This window comes from Hemicordylus capensis, chromosome 3, assembly GCF_027244095.1.
Source record: "Hemicordylus capensis ecotype Gifberg chromosome 3, rHemCap1.1.pri, whole genome shotgun sequence".
Lineage (NCBI taxonomy): Eukaryota > Metazoa > Chordata > Lepidosauria > Squamata > Cordylidae > Hemicordylus > Hemicordylus capensis.
The window spans coordinates 246,595,984-246,606,735 of record NC_069659.1 but is presented as its reverse complement, the minus strand read 5'-3'; positions in this window follow the sequence as shown (position 1 = coordinate 246,606,735).

The following is a 10,752-nucleotide window of genomic DNA, read 5'->3' as shown; positions in this document are numbered from 1 at the left end:
TCACCAAGGGGTTGAGACATTAATCAGAATCACCAAGCCAGGATCAGAATCCAGGCACAGTCCAAGATCAGAAGCCAAAATATAAGTTCACACGGGAGCAAGATAGCAGAGAGTCAGCTCTACAAGGGAAGAAGGTAGCACAGAAGGATCAGACTAAGCAAAAATGTTACTTTAGCAACTGTGCCTTCCAGACCAAGTCCTTAAATAGGCCTGCCCCAGTATTCCTGTCTCAAGTTCCTCCCTCTGTTTCCAGAGGCAGCTGTTCTTAAAGAGGTTGTGACCCATTTCTTAAAAGTAAGTTCCTCCAGCGAGGCAGTGATTTCTCTATCACTGGTGGTAGTGGTTCCAGAGAGTCCTGGGAGTTGGAGGAGATTGGAGAAGGGCAGAGGGGTGTCTTCTGGCTGTGGTGGAGCTGTTGGTTCTTGTTGTATGGCTGTCTCTTGCAGTGCCAGCTCCCCAGAATCCCTCACACCCTGATACTGGTGGTTCTACATTTGAGTCCATTATAGAACTGGGAGGTGCAGGCACAACAAAAGGGTCTGTGTGACCCATTCTGGATCCTCATCTCCTGATCTTTTGCCACTTGTGTCTGATGGGTGAGGTGTCAGGCTCAGGTTCATGACAATCTGTTATCAAGATCTACAACTGGCACCTCCATTTTTGCCTTGATGAATGCTATGATTTTTTATGTTTGATTTGCATCTGTTAGTTGCTTTGGGCTTTTTTTTCTGAAAGAAAAACAGGGTACAAATATTGATATGAAATGATATCTTTTGCAAAGGAAATTATGTAGTCATTTAAGACAGCAAGCCTTCATTAGAAGATTCATCAACTTTAGTCAATCAGTTTGCAGGGGCCAATTTTAATCTGTGTGGTAGATTAAATTTAGGAGACACACTTATTTTATTTTTAGGCTAGTTTGGTTCTGGTGTGGTACTCCGATAAAGAATGAAAAAGAAAATATTAAAGATAGCATTTCCTGATAGTGAATAGTACCAATAGTTTATAATTGTAACTTTTCTTATGCTCCCTCAGTATCTGCGGTGGGGTGGGTGGAGGAGGGACACACACACTTCTGTTTGGTAATATACAAATGTATTTAAATTTAATCAGCATATCAATTAATTGATTAAAAGGCAGATGAATAATCAATGGAGAACTGTTAATAGCAAAGTGAGACTTATCCCTAGAAATGCTTAGATACAGAGTGTGAGATTTGGCTAGGTTTCTTGCCTCAGTGTGTTTATTTCTGCTACTAGTCTTGTAAACAGGTCAGCTGGCAAAATCAGTTGCCAAATACAATTTTATTATCTCATCTTGTAAGTACATAAAACCTAATTCCAAAAAGAATTAAGTTCCAGCCAATTGTATCTGACAGATATGATCAATCAGAATCTTCTAACGTCTATGAGACATCCACTGTTTATAATGTTTGCAACATATCTAACAAATAGGACAACAGACCAAGCTAACCCATTAAAAATATTACAGATGTAATTATCTATATATTAATTACCTTATGTTACATAACACACTAGCTTGGATGGCTTTAAAAGGGGCGTGGACAGATTCATGGAGGACAAGTCTATCAGTGGCTACTAGTCTAGTGGCTAGAGGCCAGGGGTTCTCAGCCTTGGATCTCCAGATGCTGTTGGACTAGAACTCCCATCATCCTCAGCCACAATGGTCTCTGGCCATTGTGGCTTAGGATGATGGGAGTTGTAGTCCAACCATACCTGGGAGCCCAAGGTTGAGAATCCCTGCTGTAGGCTACCTCCTGCCCCAGAGGTAAGATGCCTCTAAATACCAGTTGGGGGGAAGCACTAGCAACAGAGAGAGCATGCCCTCACCTCTTGCCTGTGGGCTTCTCAGAGGCATCTTGGTGGGCCACTATGTGAAACAGGGTGCTGTCTGGACTGGATGGGGCTGGGCCTGATCCAGCAAGGATGTTCTTATGTTCTTTTCTTCATCTCTTAAACAGAAGCATGACTACAATCAGACAGTAAGGGCTCCTGTCTTGGACTGGGGCATGAAATGGGTAATGTAATCAGCTTGTCATGATTTCAATTTAGTAATTTTATAGAGAGAGCGAGGCGGTCTCTATTAGTTATATATAATCTCAAGGTGGTAAATGTCAGCTTGCTAGCTTGAGTGACTTAGTTTATGCCCCCCAGCATTTCATTGATGAAAAAATAGGGACATGCCTGTGATGTAAGGTTTGTGGCCAAGCCATCTGGGAGGCATGGTGTACAGTTTTGACTACAGGCATGCCACATATAGAAAGCAGGTAATAAATTGCATGCAGAGCAAATTATTCCAGATTACTAGAATCAAGCCCATACCCTCTTACAGCTCACACATGAAAACAGGGATACACATGTAACAACCAATTATCATAGCAAAGATTACTGTCCAACCCGCCCCCCCCCCCCACTATTACACATTGCTCAAGACTGGAATTCAGCTGCTTTATATTGTGCACTGAATAGTGACTTAGTGCTGTACTCACATTTACAGGCAGGTGCACTAGAGACATGATGCTTCACTCACCTACCTGGAGATTTAATTTCCAGAGACACCCAAAAGGGAGCTGAATCCTGAAGAATTTTCATACTAGGTGGTATATAAATTCAATAAATAAATAATACATAAATAAGAATGACAACTCTAGCAACTCTTGGGGGAAAACTGAACAAGGCATCTTCAAAAAGCAAGAGTAGGGGCAAGATAGGGATAGTGATTTACCAGGGACAGATTCCAGGCAATAGGGGATGTCCCCCGTAAATAGGGACATGGTATTTGAGCTTAGTTACAGCAGATAATGGAGACTAAAGCTGTTGTGGCACAGAGTGTGTGTGTGTGTGTGTGTGTGTGTGTGTGTGTGTGTGTGTGTGAATATATTCCTATGTATGTGTACAGAGAGAGCATGGGGGGGGGAGAATATATGTAAGATCAGGTGGGCTGGGGAAGAAATGAATGGAAAAGGTGGGAGCCTGCCCTAGGCCTAGAAATTATCAGTTGTAGCAGTACCCAGGGTGAGAGGGATTCCTGTCTTTCGTCCAGGACCAGGCAAAGGGTGAAGCAAAAGCGACTTCAAAAGCAAAAGCAGCTTCATGTCTCCAAGGAGTGGTCTGGCCTCATTCCACCTTCTTTTCTTTCTCTCCCATGACTGTTTCAGACCACCCTGATGCAGGAGGAAAGAAGTAACCAAGGTATGCCTCCTCAAGGTTTGTACATCAAAGAGGGTGTATGGCAAGTGCTCAGATTAATGATGAGAGGCGGCAGCTTAAATCTTAATAGGTTTTGCAGAACACACATGACTGCATTCTTCTTGTTGCCAGGCTACAATAGCTACCAAGCCGTAACGGTAGGAGCAGCAGAACACAACATGAATGTGTAACACTGAAACTTAGCAAACCCAGCATATAAAGCACAGCCTGACTTTTAGGGGATCATATTTGAGATTCCTTGGCCATTTTTTCCTTTCTTGGGTTTAAATAGTTTAGATTTAGTGGGTTGGCTAGCTTCCACCTACAATATCAGACTGGCAGCTGACAGTAGAAATCCCAACAGACTTCTGTCAGATAAGGGTGTCAGGTAGTGTCAGATAGGGATGTGCATAAATGGTTCATTGTGAACCGGTTCACCTTGAATTGGGGCTGGTTTGGAGGTTCGATTGAAGACCGAATCAGGCCCGGTTCAGGCAAACCAGTTCACAAAAGTAAGGGGCGGCTGGGCAGGGGTGGCAAGAGAGGTAATAAGCTCCTTACCTGGCCAGGGCAGCTTCTGGGGCAGCCACTTGCTGCCGCTCACCCTCCTGGCATGGCCCACAAACAAGCTGTGAGCTCATACAAGCAGTGCTTCTCCAAGAGTGGAGCTGGGTTGTCACACTTGGCCTCAGGTTTTCCCAGACACCCATCCTGATCTAGCCAAGAAGATCTGTGCACACATCACTTGATGAATCAGAAACCCCAGGCATAAATTAGAAGCTACAAACACCCACTGGAATGAGCATCCAAGTGTGGATGCTGTCTCTGCGTTGCTTTCAGTGAGATACTCCTTCCAATGCACATTCTAATGCACATCCACCTAGTCTGTCTGCCACACCTTTTTGGAGTGGCCACTGTTATAAACGGAATGTGAGATAAGATGGTTGTTGTGCTCAGCAGAGCTCATCTTAAGCCTATAAATGATATGGATATAAATAGACTATAGAATTCTTAACTTGCAACTAGCCTTGGAGGAGACACAGACAGGCTGGTATCAGAGTCAGCCTAGGCAGCAGCTAACATCTAGACTAAGTCATGATGAACTCCAGTCAAAATTAATGGGACTTAAGTTGTTTGTTATTTGTTGTATTCAAATGCTGCCTTTCTGACTTGACAAATGTATTATTATTTCTTGTTTACACAGTTATTGACTGGTTTGTTTTATCGAATCCTTCCCAAGGACCTGGGATGGCTGGATTTTATTGTCAATTGTTATAGATATCATCACAGAATATAGGCTGTTCCCAGTAAAGCTGCTATTATTATTATTATTATTATTACATTTATATCCTGCTCTTCCTCCAAGGAGCCCAGAGCAGTGTACTACATACTTGAGTTTCTCTTTCACAACAACCCTGTGAAGTAGGTTAGGCTGAGAGAGAAGTGACTGGCCCAGAGTTACCCAGCTAGTCTCATGGCTGAATAGGGATTTGAACGCGGGTCTCCCCGGTCCTAGTCCAGCACTCTAACCACTACACCACGCTGCATCCATTGCATTCCATTCCAATGTACCAAAGCAGTTTACAATATTAAGAACATGTTACAGAATATTTTAAAAACAGTGTTGTCTCAGGCCATTGATGGTATTTTCAGGAGCTGAGAACAAGAGCTCCTTGGCCAGTGTGTTCCCTTTCTTGCCTTCCCTTCAGGGCCCAGAGGTCTTTCAGTGCTGCTATCTAAAGGAGCGATGGCAAGAATTGTTTGACCTGAGCACCTCTTCTGCCTTCCCCTCAGGGCACACAGGTCTTTCAGCACTCTTGGGAATGTGGTGGTGGTGGGGGACACACCAGCACTCCTCACAGGCCAGTGCTGGTCTCTATAGGAACCAATAGCAAGAGCACTCTGACCTCTTCTGCCTTCCCCTCAGGGCACACAGTTCCTCCCATACCCTTGGGAAGGCTGGGGAGGGGCTGTTCTCTGGCTTGGGTACCACTTCTGCCTTCTCAGGGCAAGCAGTCCTTTCAGTATCCTTTACTTATTGGTTTTAATGGTGTTTCATCTGGAAGTTGCCCATTATATTGCCCTCTACTCCTCTTCTGCTGTCACTTGATTTACCCAGGGCTTGTGCTGTCATTGGCCATGCCCCAAGTGGGGCACCATGAACATAAGCTCTGGGAGAGCCAAGTGAGAGGAGAGGAGGAAAGAGAAGAGAAGAGAGGAGAGGAGGAAAGAAAAGAGAAGAGAGGAGGGAAGAGGAAAGGAAGGAAAAAAACACTGCCCCTCTTCTCCCGTTCTCCTTCTCCTTTCCCCAGGCTCAATTGCAGAACTGAGCAGTATGGGCATAAGCCCCAGCAGGGCAAGTCCAATGACCATAGAAGATTTGCAGAGCAGGCAAATGTTGTCCTGACCTATCTGCTCCCTTCAAAAGCCATTCCTGGATTTTGAGCATCTGGATCTAGGCACTGGACACAATTCTTCAATTCTCAAACTGTCCAGGCTGAAACAGGAGAAGTGACCAACCCTGCATGGTTGTGAACCTGGCAGCAGCCCTTGCATGCCCCCAGAGGACTCACATGGGAGCTGCTGAAAGTGTGAATCCAACCTAAGCATGTTCTGTCCCATCAAATCCTGCTTTACCAGCAGAAACAGGAAAGGATGGGCTAAGGATGAAGCCAAAGAGGTACCCTGACACTGGCCTCAACACAAATCTTGTTTTTCCCAGAAGAGACAGGGAGGTCACAGTGGTTGAACTGACAATTGGGAAACCAGATTTCCATAACTAAAGCTCTAGTGAGCCATTAAAAATCCACACAAGCCACATAATCTTATAAACAGATTGATGACAAAACAAAGCAGATATCCAGCTTAAAGGAATGAGAATATAAATTTTGCTTTTATAGCCCCATAATAAAAGTCAACAATTGAAACATTTATACTTGTGGTTAAACCAGGTTGTGGGAAGCTGTCTTTCAGCTTTGTGGCCATGGGCTGGAAAATATGAACTAAGAAATCAAGCTTAAGTTCTATTGTATCATGGCTAGACATAGGGAGACATGTATAGAAGACCAATAATGGAGGAGGGGGGCTAAATGGGAAAAGGCTGCAACATCTCAATGCTTTCATAAGACTCAGAACAGGCTTAAATAAAAGCCAGAGCCATTTGGATTGCAGAGCAGTTAGTGATTTCTAAAATGGATCATTAGTGATATTATATAGTCTTGGCACTCCATTAAAGCCAAAAACTGTTTAAGTTTGAAAGAAGAGTTTGGCTGCTGCAACCTTTCCTTATCAGGCACTGCAGGTCTCAGACCAGGAGCCTGAACTGTCAAACACTGGTTCCCTGCATCCAGAGGTTCTGCCAGATAATTTTGGAGCTTGGATCTAGTGGGCTTAGGATGAGGCCCCTTGCAAAATAAGCATCCTCTACACAAAGACACACACACACACACACACACACACCATGGTTTCACACAGCATTCTTGAGTGCACAATTCCCACAGTTTAAAACACATTCAAAAATATTAAAAATCAAAAGATTGACTGATCTGCTTCAGATTAAATACACATAGTCTCTCTCCATCCTACCCTACATCTGTGCCCGATATCAAAGGCCTATTCCAAGCCATTCCAGGAGACCTAAAGAGTTGAGCAGAAATGTGGGATGCTTTACCCTTTTTTATGAAGACAAAGGGTAGATTCCTCCACATGGAGGTGGAACGTTGGTACAAGAGGGGGCTTCAGTTCCAGAAGGTTTTGTCATTTTCTGCCTTGAAACGAGCCACTTATGGGCCCTTTTTTAAAATTAAAAAACATTCAATAATTTATTAAAATTCAAAAGATTTATCGATATGCTTCAAATTAAATATATGGAGTCTCCCCCACCCTGCCCTATATCTGTGCCTGATATCAAAGCTCTATGCCAAACCAATCTGGAAATATAGAAAGCAGGGGATAACTCAGACAAGCCCCATACTTTCCACTGAAGATGAGGCAGGCACAGGCTTCTTACACTAAGGAGTATGGATGTGCATGGAACTGGCGCGAGGAAGTTCAAAGGCAGGGGGATGACTTTAAGGACTGGTGCAGGTGCACTCACCCCTCGTGGTGCTTTCCTCCCACAGGCGCTCCATTGTAAACTCGTCCAGTAGGGCAGCAGCACACCTCCCTGCTGCCCCGTCCCCTCATCAGAGCAGAGGTAAACAGAAGTACCCAGAGCATGTGGACAGCAGCATGTGTACCTGTCGCAAAAGTACCCAGTGTATGTGCTCAGCAGCCCCAGCCTGCACCAGCAGTACAGGGAGCGAGCCTCTTAGTCTCCCGATGGCCAGCACTGCTGGTGGGTCCCTACCAGGAGCAAAGGAGACATCCTGGAGCCCATGCTGGCTGCAGCTCAGGGTGGTGATTCCCAGCACTGGCATTTCCTGGCTTAAATGGCAGGAGAGCTGGAGGTTTTACTGACAGGGCTCCCGCCGCCCCTGTGAATCCACTCCTGATTGGAGTGTGCCAGTTGGATTTATTTGCTGGATTTAACTCGACTTCCCTGCAGATCAGGACAACATGGCGTTGTTTTTCTCCAAAGGGAGGCTACAAATTCTGGCTTAGCCTGAGTTATGTCGGGGTGTGTGTGTGTGTGTGTGTGTGTGTGTGTGTGTGTGTGTAAAACTCCTCTATTTCCAGCAGCTTTCGGGGGGGGGGGAACTCTGGGGCTTCTGCTTTCTCCAAAGGTGTTGATGGAGGTGCTGATGGCTATGCAAATAGTCCATCTAATCCCGCAAATTAAAAAACCTCAAAATTGCTGCGAATCAGATTCGCTTTTCAGATACCCCAAGGCATAGAGCCATATGTGAAAAACTTCCTGGCTGTGCTGCCTTGGGAGGGAGAGAGCAGCAGTCATGGTGCTCACTGCCAGACTAGGAAATTCTTGAAAGCTGGTGGCAGCAGGGGCATGACAGAGTCCTGCATGATTTGGTGGGGCCCAGAGACAGTGGGGGCTGCTGTCACCCAGACTTCTGCCCTGATGTCCGGTGGGAATGGCACCTCTGCCTGCATCACCTGCTGCTGGTGGGAAAAGGAAGCTGCCAGGAGTTCAAGCTACAACACTCTGATAGTAGCCCAGAGGAACCCTCCTGTCCTGTCCACAGGAATCCAGAAGGGTAATGTGGCAACCCACTGCTAGAAAATGGAGATAGCAGGTCAGTTCATATCTGCAAGATTCCAGGTGAGCAACTTGATCCAATTGTCTCCTAATGTAGGAGACACCACTCTGTTGAATCAAGTTGCTCACCTGAGCCCTTTTATGTCTTCTGACTCTGACTACCCCTTCCAGGCTCTCCTACTGCAGAGTAAAGTTCCTTAAAGAGGCAGCCTTCACACCTGGAGCCAAGCACTCGTCGCTGCCACATCTCCACCAACTCCTGCTTGATTAATTCCCTGCGTTGGCAAGCAAGCAAGCACTGGGGAGTGAGAGGATCCTGGCTTGAGAGAGAGTAATTCCTTGTGGAAGTCCAGCTCCAGAGGAACTGTCTCTGGGAATCTGGATACAAGTTTGAGTTGCTCCTGGCTGTCCAATTCATTTTTTATGTCTGAGCCCGGATACTCTGCATCTGACCAGCTCCTCCCTCAAGGAGTCCAATTTCTGCATATGACAACTGCTGCTAGTCTCCTGGTTGATCAAGGCACAACAATGGGTACAGCATGAGAACCACTCACTTACCAAAGGTTTAGATGGAGGCCATATTCTCAGCCTGAATCACTGCATGATTCATTCTCTGTAGGTGACACATGACCCTCTCCAGATCCACATCCTGTCTAAACTTGCAATCAGGTGTGCCATCAAGTCGATGTTGACTCCTAGCGCCCACAGAGCCCTGTGCTTTTCTTTGGTAGGAAGGGTTTACCATTACCTCTTCCTACACAGTATGAGATGATGCCTTTCAGCATCTTCCTATATCGCTGCTGCCCAATATAGTAGCAGCGGGGATTCGAACCGGCAGCCTTCTGCTTGTTAGTCAAGCATTTCCCTGCTGTGCCACTTAAGGTAGAGTTGCATCCAAATACTTATTATTACAGAGGGAAATCTTCCTACTGATACCTGTTTGGTATCCTATGACCCAAACCTTTTCCATAATTCCAAATTAATGGAGTTATACTGAAGGCAAAATTGACTTGCCTTCAATTATTAATTTTCATGTCATCATCATGTGCACATTTGAAGTCCAAACCACCAAGACTATGTGGCAGCAGGAATATTGAAAATACACTGCATAAACAGCTGCTGGTCCTCTGCACCACAACACATATGAAGAGCATTTCCATGATCCTTCTGAACAGCATTTTTTCATAATGGAATGCAGTCACAGGAGACCGAAACAGAGGACAGAGGATCAGAGAGCAATGAGCAGGGATAGCTCTTCTCCTTCCTCCCATTTGTCTGCACAGAATCACTCCAAGTTGCTTTCTCATTTGTATGGGAAAAGATACAGGGAAGGTAAAATATTAACAGTTCTTCCCCCATCAGTTCCAATTTCAGCCTCCTCGGCTGCTTTTCTTAAAAGAAAGAAAGAAAGAAAGAACTATCAGGAAGTAAAAATAATGGAGCTGTAGAGTTGTTTTCCCCCTTCTTAATCTGCTCCCTTTGCTGCTGCAGAAAAGAACCCACCTGTCAGCTTCATATAGGGCAGAACTCAGTTCATCATCTGATCCAGAAGGCCAGTTCTGCATTAATCTGTAAAACAATGCCTTTGTCAAAAGAGTACAAAAAAGATCAGATGAATAAAAGTATGCCAGAGCAAATAAATACAGGATCCCTCAATCTGTCACTCTGATTGAATGACCTTCTGCAGTTTCGGCTTTAGAAGGTTTCAGGAATGTGAAGATTAGGAAGAACATAAGCATCATTCATATGCAGCTCCAAGCACATGGACTATTCCAAATTCAATTGGAGCTTTATGCATCTCCTAGTTATAATATCAGTGATAATACAGGGCCCAGCCCTGCTAAGGCAAATTGGGCTTACATTGCCTTTTCTTAACATTTTTTTTCTTACATTGCCTTTCTGTATTGTGATGATCTTTTTATGGCGCTTAATTCCTAAGAAAAGGTGATGCTGGTGCTCAAGCCTGTTTGCATACAACATCCCCTGATCTAGTAACCTTCCCCACGATTCCTTGATGCATAATAACTTTTTTTGCTTATTGCACAGTTTTATAGTTGCACTCTGGACATGTTCAGGGGCACTTTAATCTATTCTTTCTCCCTTTGTTCCAAGGTAAATCCTTGGCTTTGGAAACCAATGCTGAGGCTGAATCTTTACACAGATTAAGCCCTGCTCCTTTACCTCTTAGTACAGATGAGAAACCAGCACAGCAAATAAACAGGTTTCCACAATAATTTGGATTTCACATAGTTTATTTCGAAGCCTGATTGTTGTACATTAGCAACCCAAAGACGCAAGAGAGATAAAGACACTCAGCTGGCTGTTTTGTCTGAGAGCAAGAGTATTTTCTTTGCAAATGACAATTGTGTGCTTTCTCAGTAATAGTTT